Source organism: Amborella trichopoda, chromosome 1, assembly GCF_054954075.1.
Source record: "Amborella trichopoda isolate Santa Cruz 75 chromosome 1, AtrichopodaSantaCruz75HAP2 v2.0, whole genome shotgun sequence".
NCBI lineage: Eukaryota > Viridiplantae > Streptophyta > Magnoliopsida > Amborellales > Amborellaceae > Amborella > Amborella trichopoda.
Window position 1 is genome coordinate 17,803,697 of NC_142336.1, and position 15,000 is coordinate 17,818,696.

The window sequence follows — 15,000 nt, forward strand, 5'->3', positions numbered from 1 at the left end:
AGGGAAACCGTCGTCCACTGCCCAAACTCTTCGATCGGGACAATGCACATGGTGCCATATTGCGCCACGGACGCAACGGCGCAACCTCGGGACTGCCACCCCACCGTCATCCAGAGCGGATCGTGTCAAGGAGGGAAGCAGGACTTCTTCCGGCTGCTTCGGGCGGTATATCGCATCTAAGACGCGGATGTACAGCAGTCGAGATAGCTTCCCTAGCCGCACCCGGAAGCACACCGTCATCCTGCTGCCTCGCAGATCGGATCCACATGGAGGTCGACCTTCATTCCCTACAATTGTTTGCATGCGTTCAAGGGGAGGGAGGGAGACGCATACGTTTACCTGGTTCCGACTCTCCCCAAGTATGTTTGATAGCTTAAAACATGAGAAATTCAAGAGTGGCCGCCATTCCACCGAAACTAGCACACAAATGTTTTCCTAAGGGGCAAACCCATCCCACCACACCACCATGCCCAGTGCACAACGACGTGCGCGCCCAAATCAGCTTTCCGGGGGCAAACACACGGTGGAGCATTGGAACTCAAGCTCCTGCACTGCCCGTCCTGGCCCATAAGACGGTCTGGGCGCGTCGTCCTAGTGCATCGGAATAGCTGGCGAGGTGGGATGGGACGGCCCGGAGCACACCACGGTGCAATGTGTGGCGTGGATGGTGGGCACCGAGGTACGCGTCTACGCACGGTGTCGCGAGTGCCCGGGGCATTACGCACACGTCTTGGGTAGGGGGCAACCGGGTGCGCGTCAAGGCACGACGCATCACCACACGCACGATTGAAAGCAGCGGGGCTCGAGGGCCGGTGAGATGCCCGAGCAGAGCACACCAACGCACCATGGATCGAGGGCCCCTGGGCACACGGCGTCACGAGAGCCCACTGGTGGGCGAGAAAGGCAGACCCAAGCAGTATGCCAGGTGAGCACCTATCTGGCTAACTAGGCACAGCGCCACGAGTGCCTACAGAGCTGAACGAGCTGGAAGCACCCACGCAGTAAGGGTAGGCACACCCACGCTGAAAGGGTTGACGGCTGAGTGGTGAGCACAGAGGTGTGCGCCTAAGCACAGCGCATGGAGTGTCCACGAGTCATCCCAGGAAAAGCACAACCAAGCAGTATGAGCCTGGAGGGAAACGAGTAGCGCGCCTAGGCACCTCGCTGTGAGTGCCAACGGGTTGAACGAGCTTGGCACAACCACGTGGCATGGGTGGCGAGCACCGAGGTGTGCGACTAGGCAGAACACATCGATGGTCTACGGGTCAGCCAAAGCAGGCCCACACCGACGCGTTGGCATGACGCCTTACCCAAATCACGTACCTCAGCCTCGTCCCAACCTGGTGCCCAACCTTCCCAATTATGTTTCATGGCTTAAAACACCTGACATTCCTGAGTGACACCTGTTGGGTGTCAAACTAACCCACATCTGGCCTCATCACGACCCATACCACCTAAATGCACAATGTTGCATCCTTGGGTGCCTCACCACCACACGAAAGGTTGAAGGCAAGGAGCCTCGAGGGCCGGCGGGATGAACGAGCAATGCAAACCCACGCAGCATATGTTGAGGGCCCCATTGTGTGCACCTAGGCACACGGTGCCACGTTGGCCTACGCGTAGCCCGAGCAAGGCAAACCCGCACAGTTTTGCTGGTGGACGCCGAGGTGTGCACCTAGGTACACGGCATCGTGAAGCCCTGCCGGTCGCCGAGATAGGGACACCCAAAATGTACGCCTGGTGTGCTCGCAGGTGGGTGCCTAGGCACAACGAAACAAGGGCCTCCAAGTTGCCCGAGCTGGGAACACCCGCGCGGTATGGGTGGCGAGCATTAAGCTGTGCGCCTAGGCACAATGCATCAACGGTCCACAAGTACGCCGAGACGAGGCACACCCGTGCAGTATGCGTCGTGAGCACTAAGTTATGTGCCTCGGCACAACGCATCGAGGGACCACAAGTCAGCCGAGGTAAGGAAAACCATTGGAGTATGGGATGAGGGCTCCGCGGTGTGCGCCTAGGACCACGGCGCCGCGGAGGCGTGAGGGTTGCCCCATCAAGTCACACCCACGCAGTTTGCAAGGTGGACACCGAGGTATGCGCCTAGGCAAACGGGGTCGCGAAGGAGAACGGGCTGACCGGCTAGGCACACCCACGCAGTATGCCTGGTGGGCACCGAGGTGCGTGCCTAGGCCCACGGTGGGATGAAGGCCAACGGGTTGCCTGAGCTGGGAACACCCACGAGGAATGCCAGGTGGGCACCGAGGTGTGCGCCTTGGAACAGCGCATCTAGGGTCCACGGGTCAGCCCGAGCAAGGCAACCCCACGCAGTATGGGTTGAGAGCTTCGTCGTGTGCGCCTAGGCACCACGGCGACGTGATGGCTTGCGGGTTGCCCGAGCAAGGCCAAACCACGCAGTTTGCCTGGTGGGTAGCGAGGTGTGCTCCTAGGCACGTGGCGTCGAGCTGTGCGACTTGACTGAGCGCATCGAGGGTCCACGGGTAAGCCAGAGCAGCCCACAACCACGCTTTGGCAGCACGCCTAACACAAATCACATAACTCAGCCTCGTCCCAACCTGTTGCCCACCCTTCCCAATTATGTTTCATGGCTTAAAACACCGGACATTCCTGAGCAATACCTGTTGGGGGTCAAACTGGCATACATTTGGCCTCATCACGACCCCAGCCACTTCAGTGCATAATGTTGCATCCTAGGGTGCATCACCACCACACTCAAGGTTGAAGGCAGGGAACCCTCGAGGGCCGGTGGGATGAATGAGCAAGGCAAACCCACGCAGCATGGGTTGAGGGCTCCATGGTGTGCACCTGGGCACACTGTGCCACGTTGGCCTCTACTCGTAGCCCGAGCAAGGCACAACAGCACAGTTTGCCTGGTGGGCACGGAGGTGTGCACCTAAGTACACGGCATCGCGAGGGCCTATCGGGCGCCGAGCAAGGCACACCCAAGCAGTATGCCATGTGTGCACCAAGCGGTGTGCCTATGCACAACGCAACAATGGGCTCCAGGTTGCCGGAGCTGGGAACACCCGCGCGGTATGGGTGGTGAGCACTAACATGTGCGCCTAGGCAAAATGGGTCGACGGTCCACAAGTCAGCCGAGGCGAGGCACACACGTGCAGTATGCGTGGTGAGCAATAAGCTGTTTGCCTCGGCACAATGCATGGAGGGACCACAAATCTGCCGAGGTAAGGCACAACATTGCAGTATGGGTTGAGGGCTCCGCGGTGTGCGCATAGGCACACGGTGCCGCGGAGGCGTACGGGTCGCCCTATCAAGACACACCCGCGCAGTTTGCCAGGTGGGCACCGAGGTGTGCGCCTAGGCAAAGGGCGTCGCGAAGGAGTACGGGCTGACCCGCTAGGCACACCCACGCAGTATGCCTGGTCGGAACCGAGGTGGGTGCCTAGGCCCGAGGTGGGATGAAGGCCAACGGGTTGCCTGCGCTGGGAACACCCGCGAGGTATGCCACGTGGGCACCGAGGTGTGCGCCATGGAATAGCGCGTCTAGGGTGCATGGGTCGGCCAGAGCAAGGCAACCCAACGCAGTATGGGTTGAGGGCTTCGTCGTGTACGCCTAGGCACACGGCGACGTGATGGCTTGCGGGTTGCCCGAGAAAGGCACAACCACGCAGTTTGCCTGGTGGGCAGCGAGGTTTTCTCCTAAGGCACTTGGGGTCGAGCTGTGCGACATGACAGAGCGCATAGAGGGTCCACGGGTAAGCCAGAGCAGGCCACACCCACGCTTTAGCATCAAGCCTAGCGCAAATCACATACCTCAGCCTCGTCCCAACCTGTCGTTTCCCACCCTTCCCAATAATGTTTCATGGCTTAAAACACCAGACATTCCTGAGGGACACCTGTTGGGGGTCAAACTAGCATACATTTGGCCACATCACGACCCAAGCCGCTTCAGTGAACAATGTTGCATCCTAGAGTGCATCACCACCACACGCAAGGTTGAAGGCAAGGAACCTCGAGGGCCGGTGGGATGAACGAGCTAGGCAAAACCCACGCAGCATGGGATGAGGGCTCCATTGTGTGCACCTAGGCACAAGGCGCCACGATGGCAAACGCGTGGCCCGAGTAAGGCGCACCTGCCCAGTTTACCGGACACCGAGCTGTGCACCTAGGTACACGACATGGCGAGGACCTGCCGGTCGCCGAGCTAAGCACACCCAAGGAGTATGACATGTGTGCACCAAGGCGTGTGGCTAGGCACAACGCAACAATGGGCTCGAGCTTGCCAGAGCAGGGAACACCCGCGCGGTATGGGTGGTGAGCACTAAGTTGTGCGACTAGGCACAAAGCGTCGACGGTCCACAAGTCAACCGAGGCGAGGCACACACGTGCAGTATGCGTGGTGATCAATAAGCTGTTTGACTCGACACAATGCATCGAGGGACCACAAGTCTGCCGTGGTAAGGCACAACATTGCAGTATGGGTTGAGGGCTCCGCGGTGTGCGCCTAGGCACACGGTGCCGCGGAGGCGTAGGGGTTGCCCTATCAAGACACACCCACGCAGTTTGCCAGGTGGGCACCGAGGTGTGCGCCTAGGCATATGGCATCGCGAAGGAGTACGGGCTGACCGGCTAGGCACACCCACGCAGTATGCATGGTGGGCACCGAGGTGTGTGCCTACGCCCACGGTGGGATGAAGGCCAACGGGTTGCCTGAGCTGGGAACACCCGCGAGGTATGCCACCCGGGCAACGAGGTGTGCGCCACGGCATAGCGCGTCTAGGGTGCATGGGTCGGCCAGAGCAAGGCAACCCAACGCAGTACGGGTTGTGGGCCTCGTCGTGTAAGCCTAGGCACACGGCGACGTGATGGCTTGCGGCTTGCCCGAGCAAGGCACAACCACGCAGTTTTCCTGGTGGGCAGCTAGGTGTGCTCCTAGGCACGTGGCGTCGAGCTGTGCGACATGACAGAGCGCATCGTGGGTCCACGGTCAAGCCAAAACAGGCCACAACCACGCTTTCGCAGCATGCCTAGCACAAATCACATACCTCAGCCTCGTCCCAACCTGTTTCCCACCCTTCCCAATTATGTTTCATGGCTTAAAGCACCAGATATTCCTGAGTGACACCTGTTGGGGGTCATACTGGCATACAGTTGGCCTCATCACTACCCAAGCCACTTCAGTGCACAATATTGCATCATACAGTGCATCACCACCACGCGCAAGGTTGAAGGCAGGGAGCCTCGATGGCAGGTAGGATGAACGAGCTAGGCAAACCCACGCAACATGGGTTGAAGGCTCCATGGTGTGCACCTAGGCAAACGGTGCCACGATGGCATTCGCGTAGCCCGAGCAAGGCACACCTGCACAGTTTGCCTGGTGGACAACGAGGTGTGCACCTAGGTACACGGCATCGAGAGGGCCTGCCGGTCGCCGAGCTAAACACACCCAAGCAGTAAGACGTGTGAACTATGGTGTGTGGCTAGGCACAACGCAACAATAGGCTCCAGGTTGCCCGAGATAAGAACTCCCGCGCGGTATGGGTGGTGAACACTTAGCTCGGCGCTTGTGCCCAACGCGTTGACGGTCCACAAGTCAGCCGAGGCAAGGCACACCCGCGCAGTATGCGTTGTGAGCACTAAGCTGTTTGCCTCGGCACAACGCATCGAGGGACCACAAGTCTGCTGAGGTAAGGCACAACATTGCAGTATGGGTTGAGGGCTCCGCTGTGTGGGCCAAGGCACACGGTGCCGCGAAGGCACACGGGATGCCCCATCAAGACACACCCACGAAGTTTGCCAATTGGGCACCGAGGTGTTCGCAAAGGCAAAAGGCGTCGCGATAGTACGGGCTGACCGGCTGGGAAAACCCACGCGGTATGCCTGGTGGGCACCGAGGTGTGTGCTTAGACCCACGGTGGGATGAAGGCCAACAGTTTGCCTGAGCCGGGAACACCCGCGAGGTATGCCAGGAGAGCACCGAGGTGTGAGCCATGGAACAAGGCATCTAGGGTCCACGGGTCAGCCCGAACAAGGCCACCCCACGCAGTATGGGTTGAGAGCTTCGTCGTGTGCGACTAGGCACACGGCGACGTGATGCCTTGCGGGTTGCACGAGCAAGGCACAACCACGCAGTTTGACTGGTGGGCAGCTAGGTGTGCTCCTAGGCACGTGGCGTCGAGCTGTGCGACATGACGGAGCGCATCGTGGGTCCACGGTAAAGCCAAAGCAGGCCGCACCCATGCTTTGGCAGCACGCCAAGCACAAATCACATACCTCAGCCTCGTCCCGACCTGTTTGCCCACCCTTCCCAATTATGTTTCATGGCTTAAAACACCAGGCATTCCTGAGTGACACCCGTTGGGGGTCAAACTAGCATACGTTTGGCCTCAACACGACCCAAGCCAACTCGGTGCACAACGTTGCATCCTGGAGTGCATCACCACCACAAGCAAGGTTGAAGGCAGGGAGCCTCGAGGGGGGGTGGGACGAACGGGCTAGGCAAACCAACGCAACATGGGTTGAAGGCTCCATGGTGTGCACCTAGGCACACGGTGCCAAGATGGCGTTCGCGTAGCCAGAGCAAGGCACACCTGCACAGTTTGCCTGGTGTACACCGAGGTGTGCACCTAGGTACACGGCATCGAGAGGGCCTGCCGGTCGCCGAGCTAAGCACACCCAAGCAAGTATGCCATGTGTGGACTAAGGTGTGTGGCTAGGCACAACGGAACGATGGGCTCCAGGTTGCCCGAGATGAGAACACCCGCTCGGTATGGGTGGTGAGCACTGAGCCGAGCGCCTGGGCACAATGCGTCCACGGCATACAAGTCAGCCGAGGCAAGGCACACCCATGCAGTACGTGTGGTGAGCACTAAGCTGTTTGCCTCGGCGCAACGCATCGAGGGACCACAAGTCTGCTGACGTGAGGCACAGCATTGCAGTATGGGTCGAGGGATCCGCGGTGTGCGCCGAGGCACAAGGTGCGGCGGAGGCATACGGGTTGCCCCATGAAGGCACACCCACGCCATTCGCCAGGTGGGCACCAAGGTGTGCGCCTAGGCATCGCGAAGGAGTACGGGCTGACCGCCTAGGCACACCCACGCAGTGTGCCTGGTGGTCACCGTGGTGTGTGCCTAGGCCCTCGGTGGGATGAAGGCCAACGGTTTGCCTGAGCTGGGAACACCCGCGAGGTATGCCAGGAGAGCACCGAGGTGTGAGCCATGGAACAAGGCATCTAGGGTCCACGGGTCAGCCCGAACAAGGCAACCCCACGCAGTATGGGTTGAGGGCTTCGTCCATTGCGCCTAGGCACACGGCGACGTGATGGCTTGCGGGTTCCCCGAGCAAGGCACAACCACGCAGTTTGCCTGGTGGGCAGCTAGGTGTGCTCCTAGGCACGTGGCGTCGAGCTGTGCGACATGACAGAGCGCATCGTGGGTCCACGGTAAAGCCAAAGCAGGCCGCACCCATGCTTTGGCAGCACGCCAAGCACAAATCACATACCTCAGCCTCGTCCCAACCTGTTTGCCCACCCTTCCCAATTATGTTTCACGGCTTAAAACACCAGACATTCCTGAGTGACACCCGTTGGGGGTCAAACTAGCATACGTTTGGCCTCAACACGACCCAAGCCAACTCAGTGCACAACGTTGCATCCTGGAGTGCATCACCACCACAAGCAAGGTTGAAGGCAGGGAGCCTCGAGGGGGGGTGGGACGAACGGGCTAGGCAAACCAACGCAACATGGGTTGAAGGCTCCATGGTGTGCACCTAGGCACACGGTGCCAAGATGGCATTCGCGTAGCCCGAGCAAGGCACACCTGCACAGTTTGCCTGGTGGACACCGAGGTGTGCACCTAGGTACACGGCATCGGGAGGGCCTGCCGGTCGCCGAGCTAAGCACACCCAAGCAGTATGCCATGTGTGCACTAAGGTGTGTGGCTAGGCACAACGCAACGAAGGGATCCAGGTTGCTCGAGATGAGAACACCCGCTCGGTATGGGTGGTGAGCACTAAAGCCGAGCGCCTGGGCACAATGCGTCCACGGCATAAGAGTCAGCCGAGGCAAGGCAAACCCATGCAGTATGCGTGGTGAGCACTAAGCTGTTTGCCTCGGCGCAACGCATCGAGGGACCACAAGTCTGCTGACGTAAGGCACAACATTGCTGTGTGGGTTGAGGGATCCGCGGTGTGCGTCGAGGCACAAGGTGCCGCAAAGGCATACGGGTTGCCCCATCAAGGCACACCCACGCCATTCGCCGGGTGGGCACCAAGGTGTGCGCCTAGGCATCGCGAAGGAGTACGGGCTGACCGCCTAGGCACACCCACACAGTTTGCCTGGTGGTCACCGAGGTGTGTGCTTAGGCCCTCGGTGGGATGAAAGCCAACGGTTTGCCTGAGCTGAGAACACCCGCGAGGTATGCCAGGTGGGCACTGAGGTGTGCGTCATGGAACAACGCATCTAGGGTCCATAGGTCAGCCCGAACAAGGCAACCCCACGAAGTTTGGGTGGAGGGCTTCATCGTGAGCGCCTAGGCACACGACGACGTGATGGCTTGCAGGTTGCCCGAGCAAGGCACAACCACGCAGTTTGCCAGGTGGGCAACGAGCTGTGCGACTTGACAGAGCGCATCGAGGGTCCACAGGTAAGCCAGAGCGGGCCAGACCCACGCTTTGGCAGCACGCCTAGCTCAAATCACATACCTCAGCCTCGTCCCAACCTGTTGCCCACCCTTCCCAATTATGTTTCATAGCTTAAAACACCAGACTTTCCTGAGTGACTTCTGGTGGGGGTCAAACTAGCATACATTTGGCCTCAACACGACCCAAGCCACCTCAGTGCACAATGTTGCATCCTGGAGTGCATCACCACCACACGCAAGGTTGAAGGCAGGGAGCCTAGAGGGCAGGTGGGACGAACGAGCTAGGCAAACCCACGCAAGATGGGTTGAAAGCTCCATGGTGTGCACCTAGGCACACGGTGCCAAGATGGCATTCGCGTAGCCCGAGCAAGGCACACCTGCACAGTTTGCCTGGTGGACACCGAGGTGTGCACCTAGGTACACGGCATCGAGAGGGCCTGCCGGTCGCCGAGCTAAGCACACCCAAGCAGTATGCCATGTGTGCACTAAGGTGTGTGGCTAGGCACAACGCAACGATGGGCTCCAGGTTGCCCGAGATGAGAACACCCGCTCGGTATGGGTGGTGAGCACCGAGCCGAGCGCCTGGGCACAATGCGTACCCGGCATACAAGTCAGCCGAGGCAAGGCACACCCAGGCAGTATGCGTGGTGAGCACTAAGCTGTTTGCCTTGGCGCAACGCATCGAGGGACCACAAGTCTGCTGACGTGAGGCACAACATTGCAGTATGGGTTAAGGGATCCGTGGTGTGTGCCTAGGCACAGGGTGCCGCGGAGGCATACGGGTTGCCCCAGCAAGGCTCACCCACGCAGTTCGCCAGGTGGGCACCAAGGTGTGCGCCAAGGCAATAGGCATCGCGAAGGAGTACGGGCTGACCGGCCAGGCACACCCACTCAGTATGCCTGGTGGTCACCGAGGTGTGTGCCTAGGCCCTCGGTGGGATGAAGGCCAACGGGTTGCCTGAGCTGAAAACACCCGCGAGGTATGCCAGGTGGGCACTGAGGTGTGCGTCATGGAACAGCGCATCTAGGGTCCATAGGTCAGCCCGAACAAGGCAACCCCACGAAGTTTAGGTTGGGGGCTTCATCGTGTGTGCCTAGGCACACGGCGACGTGATGGCTTGAAGTTTGCCCGAGCAAGGCACAACCACGCAGTTTGCCAGGGGGGCAGCGAGGTGTGCTCTTATGCACGTGGGGACGAGCTGTGCGACTTGACAGAGCGCATCGAGGGTCCACAGGTAAGCCAGAGAAGGACACACCCACGCATTGGCAGCACGCCTAGCTCAAATCACATACCTCAGCCTCGTCCCAACCTGTTGCCCACCCTTCCCAATTATGTTTCATAGCTTAAAACGCCAGACTTTCCTGAGTGACTTCTGGTGGGGGTCAAACTAGCATACATTTGGCCTCAACAAGACCCAAGCCACCTCAGTGCACAATGTTGCATCCTGGAGTGCATCACCACCACACGCAAGGTTGAAGGCAGGGAGCCTAGAGGGCAGGTGGGACGAACGAGCTAGGCAAACCCACGCAAGATGGGTTGAAAGCTCCATGGTGTGCACCTAGGCACACGGTGCCAAGATGGCATTCGCGTAGCCCGAGCAAGGCACACCTGCACAGTTTGCCTGGTGGACACCGAGGTGTGCACCTAGGTACACGGCATCGAGAGGGCCTGCCGGTCGCCGAGCTAAGCACACCCAAGCAGTATGCCATGTGTGCACTAAGGTGTGTGGCTAGGCACAACGCAACGATGGGCTCCAGGTTGCCCGAGATGAGAACACCCGCTCGGTATGGGTGGTGAGCACCGAGCCGAGCGCCTGGGCACAATGCGTACCCGGCATACAAGTCAGCCGAGGCAAGGCACACCCAGGCAGTATGCGTGGTGAGCACTAAGCTGTTTGCCTTGGCGCAACGCATCGAGGGACCACAAGTCTGCTGACGTGAGGCACAACATTGCAGTATGGGTTGAGGGATCCGTGGTGTGTGCCTAGGCACAGGGTGCCGCGGAGGCATACGGGTTGCCCCAGCAAGGCTCACCCACGCAGTTCGCCAGGTGGGCACCAAGGTGTGCGCCAAGGCAAAAGGCATCGCGAAGGAGTACGGGCTGACCGGCCAGGCACACCCACTCAGTATGCCTGGTGGTCACCGAGGTGTGTGCCTAGGCCCTCGGTGGGATGAAGGCCAACGGGTTGCCTGAGCTGAAAACACCCGCGAGGTATGCCAGGTGGGCACTGAGGTGTGCGTCATGGAACAGCGCATCTAGGGTCCATTGGTCAGCCCGAACAAGGCGACCCCACGAAGTTTAGGTTGGGGGCTTCATCGTGTGTGCCTAGGCACACGGCGACGTGATGGCTTGAAGTTTGCCCGAGCAAGGCACAACCACGCAGTTTGCCAGGGGGGCAGCGAGGTGTGCTCTTATGCACGTGGGGACGAGCTGTGCGACTTGACAGAGCGCATCGAGGGTCCACAGGTAAGCCAGAGAAGGACACACCCACGCATTGGCAGCACGCCTAGCTCAAATCACATACCTCAGCCTCGTCCCAACCTGTTGCCCACCCTTCCCAATTATGTTTCATAGCTTAAAACACCAGACATTCCTGAGTGACTTCTGGTGGGGGTCAAACTAGCATACATTTGGCCTCAACACGACCCAAGCCACCTCAGTGCACAATGTTGCATCCTGGAGTGCATCACCACCACACGCAAGGTTGAAGGCAGGGAGCCTAGAGGGCAGGTGGGACGAACGAGCTAGGCAAACCCACGCAAGATGGGTTGAAAGCTCCATGGTGTGCACCTAGGCACACGGTGCCAAGATGGCATTCGCGTAGCCCGAGCAAGGCACACCTGCACAGTTTGCCTGGTGGACACCGAGGTGTGCACCTAGGTACACGGCATCGAGAGGGCCTGCCGGTCGCCGAGCTAAGCACACCCAAGCAGTATGCCATGTGTGCACTAAGGTGTGTGGCTAGGCACAACGCAACGATGGGCTCCAGGTTGCCCGAGATGAGAACACCCGCTCGGTATGGGTGGTGAGCACCGAGCCGAGCGCCTGGGCACAATGCGTACCCGGCATACAAGTCAGCCGAGGCAAGGCACACCCAGGCAGTATGCGTGGTGAGCACTAAGCTGTTTGCCTTGGCGCAACGCATCGAGGGACCACAAGTCTGCTGACGTGAGGCACAACATTGCAGTATGGGTTGAGGGATCCGTGGTGTGTGCCTAGGCACAGGGTGCCGCGGAGGCATACGGGTTGCCCCAGCAAGGCTCACCCACGCAGTTCGCCAGGTGGGCACCAAGGTGTGCGCCAAGGCAAAAGGCATCGCGAAGGAGTACGGGCTGACCGGCCAGGCACACCCACTCAGTATGCCTGGTGGTCACCGAGGTGTGTGCCTAGGCCCTCGGTGGGATGAAGGCCAACGGGTTGCCTGAGCTGAAAACACCCGCGAGGTATGCCAGGTGGGCACTGAGGTGTGCGTCATGGAACAGCGCATCTAGGGTCCATAGGTCAGCCCGAACAAGGCAACCCCACGAAGTTTAGGTTGAGGGCTTCATCGTGTGTGCCTAGGCACACGGCGACGTGATGGCTTGAGGTTTGCCCGAGCAAGGCACAACCACGCAGTTTGCCAGGGGGGCAGCGAGGTGTGCTCTTATGCACGTGGCGACGAGCTGTGCGACTTGACAGAGCGCATCGAGGGTCCACAGGTAAGCAAGAGAAGGACACACCCACGCATTGGCAGCACGCCTAGCTCAAATCACATACCTCAGCCTCGTCCCAACCTGTTGCCCACCCTTCCCAATTATGTTTCATAGCTTAAAACACCAGACATTCCTGAGTGACTTCTGGTGGGGGTCAAACTAGCATACATTTGGCCTCAACACGACCCAAGCCACCTCAGTGCACAATGTTGCATCTTGGAGTGCATCACCACCACACGCAAGGTTGAAGGCAAGGAGGCTCCAGGGCCGGTGGGATGAACGAGCTAGGCAAAACCACGTAGCATGGGTTGAGGGCTCCATGGTGTGCACCTAGGCACATGGTGCAACGATGGCATAAGCGTAGCCCGAGCAAGGTACACCAGCACAGTTTGCCTGGTGGACACCGAGGTGTGCACCTAGGTACACGGCATCGCGAGGGCCTGTCAGTCGCCGAGCTAGGCACACCCAAGCAATATGCCATACGTGCACCAAGGTGTGTGCCTAGGCACAACGCAACAATGGCCTCCAGGTTGCCCGAGATGAGAACACCCAATCGGCATGGGTGGTGAGCACTACGCACAGCGCCTGGGGACAATGCGTCCACGGCATACAAGTCAGCCGAGGCAATGCACACCCATGCAGTATGCGTGGTGAGCACTAAGCTGTTTGCCTCGGCGCAACGCAACGAGGGACCACAAGTCTACTGACGTAAGGCACAACATTGCAGTATGGGTTGAGGGATCCGCGGTGTGTGCTTAGGCACAAGGTGCCACGGAGGCATACGGGTTGCCCCATCAAGGCACACCCACGCAGTTTGCCTTCCGTGCCACGGAGGCATACGGGTTGCCCCATCAAGGCACACCCACGCAGTTTGCCTGAAGGGCACCAAGGTGTGCCGCTAGGCAAAAGGCATCGCGAAGGAGTTCGGGCTGACTGGCTAGGCACACCCACGCAGTTTGCCTGGTGGTCACCAAGGTGTGTACCTAGGCTCTCGGTGGGATGAAGGCCAACGGGTTGCCTGAGCTGAGAACACCGGCGAGGTATGCCAGGTGGGCACTGAGGTGTGCGTCATGGAACAGCGCATCTAGGGTCCATAGGTCGGCCCGAACAAGGCAACCTTACGTAGTTTGGGTTGAGCTCTTCATCGTGTGCGCCTAGGCACACGGCGACGTGATGGCTTGCAGGTTGCCCGAACAAGGCACAACCACGCAGTTTGCCAGGTGGGCAGCGAGGTGTGCTCCTATGCACGTGGCGACGAGCTGTGCGACTTAACAGAGCACATCTAGGCAGCATGCCTAGCACAAATCACATACCTCAGCCTCGTCCCAACCTGTTTCCCACCCTTCCCAATTATGTTTCATGGCTTAAAACAACAGACATTCCTGAGTGACACCTGTTGGGGGTCAAACTAGCATATATTTGGCCTCAACACGACCCAAACCACCTCAGTGCACAATGTTGCATCTTGGAGTGCATCACCACCACACGCAAGGTTGAAGGCAAGGAGGCTCCAGGGCCGGTGGGATGAACGAGCTAGGCAAAACCACGTAGCATGGGTTGAGGGCTCCATGGTGTGCACCTAGGCACATGGTGCAACGATGGCATAAGCGTAGCCCGAGCAAGGTACACCAGCACAGTTTGCCTGGTGGACACCGAGGTGTGCACCTAGGTACACGGCATCGCGAGGGCCTGTCAGTCGCCGAGCTAGGCACACCCAAGCAATATGCCATACGTGCACCAAGGTGTGTGCCTAGGCACAACGCAACAATGGCCTCCAGGTTGCCCGAGATGAGAACACCCGCGCAGTATGGGTGGTGAGCACTAAGCCGAGCGCCTGGGCACAATGCGTCCACGACATACAAGTCAGTCGAGGCAAGGCACACCCATGCAGTATGCGTGGTGAGCACTAAGCTGTTTGCCTCGGCGAAACGCATCGAGGGACCACAAGTCTGCTGAGGAAGGGCGCAACATTACCGTATGGGTTGAGGGCTCCGCGGTGAGCGCCTAGGCACACGGTGCCGCGGAGGCTTACGGGTTGCCCCATCAAGACACACCCACGTAGTTTGCAAGTTGGGCACCGAGGTGATTGTCAAGGCAAAAGGCGTCGCGAAGGAGTACAGCCTGACCGGATGGGCAGACCCACGTAGTATGCCTGAAGGGGCACCGGGGTGTGCTAGGGCAGACCCACGCGGTATGTCTGAAGGGGAATCGAGTTGGGCGTCGAGTCCCACCGTGCCGCGAGTGCCTCCGGCTAGCCCGAGTGGGTCGCGGGTGGACGGACGACGGGACTCGGGGAGGGGCGGCTCGAGACGGGTCCATCGAAGGCAACTTGAGGGGGCCTCCCCATCCCCCTCAAGTATGTTTTAAGGCTTAAAACACGAGAATTTCCTGGGTGGCACCTGATGGGGCAGAACTGGCATACGGTCCCCCCGTGCACTACCCCCACCACCTGGTTGCACCGCGATGCCTGCCTGGGTGCATCACCACAGGCAAGGCCGAAGGCATGGGGCCTCGGCGGGATGCCCGAGCTAGGAAGACCCACGCACCATGGTCGGCGGGCATCGGGTTGGGCGTCGAGTCCCACCGTGCCGCGAGTGCCTCCGGGTAGCCCGAGCATGGCGCACCCGCGCCGTGTGGGTCGAGGTCCCCGCGGTGGACTGCGGGTTGTGGGCAGACTCGAGCTCGGTGA

The 15,000-nt window shown here is 59.7% G+C and overlaps 1 pseudogene; it reads left to right on the top strand.

The window, feature by feature from the left end:
• The first annotated feature begins 845 nt into the window (after positions 1 to 845).
• Positions 846 to 15,000, top strand: part of LOC148783636 (uncharacterized) — a 20,881-nt pseudogene continuing 6,726 nt past the window's right edge.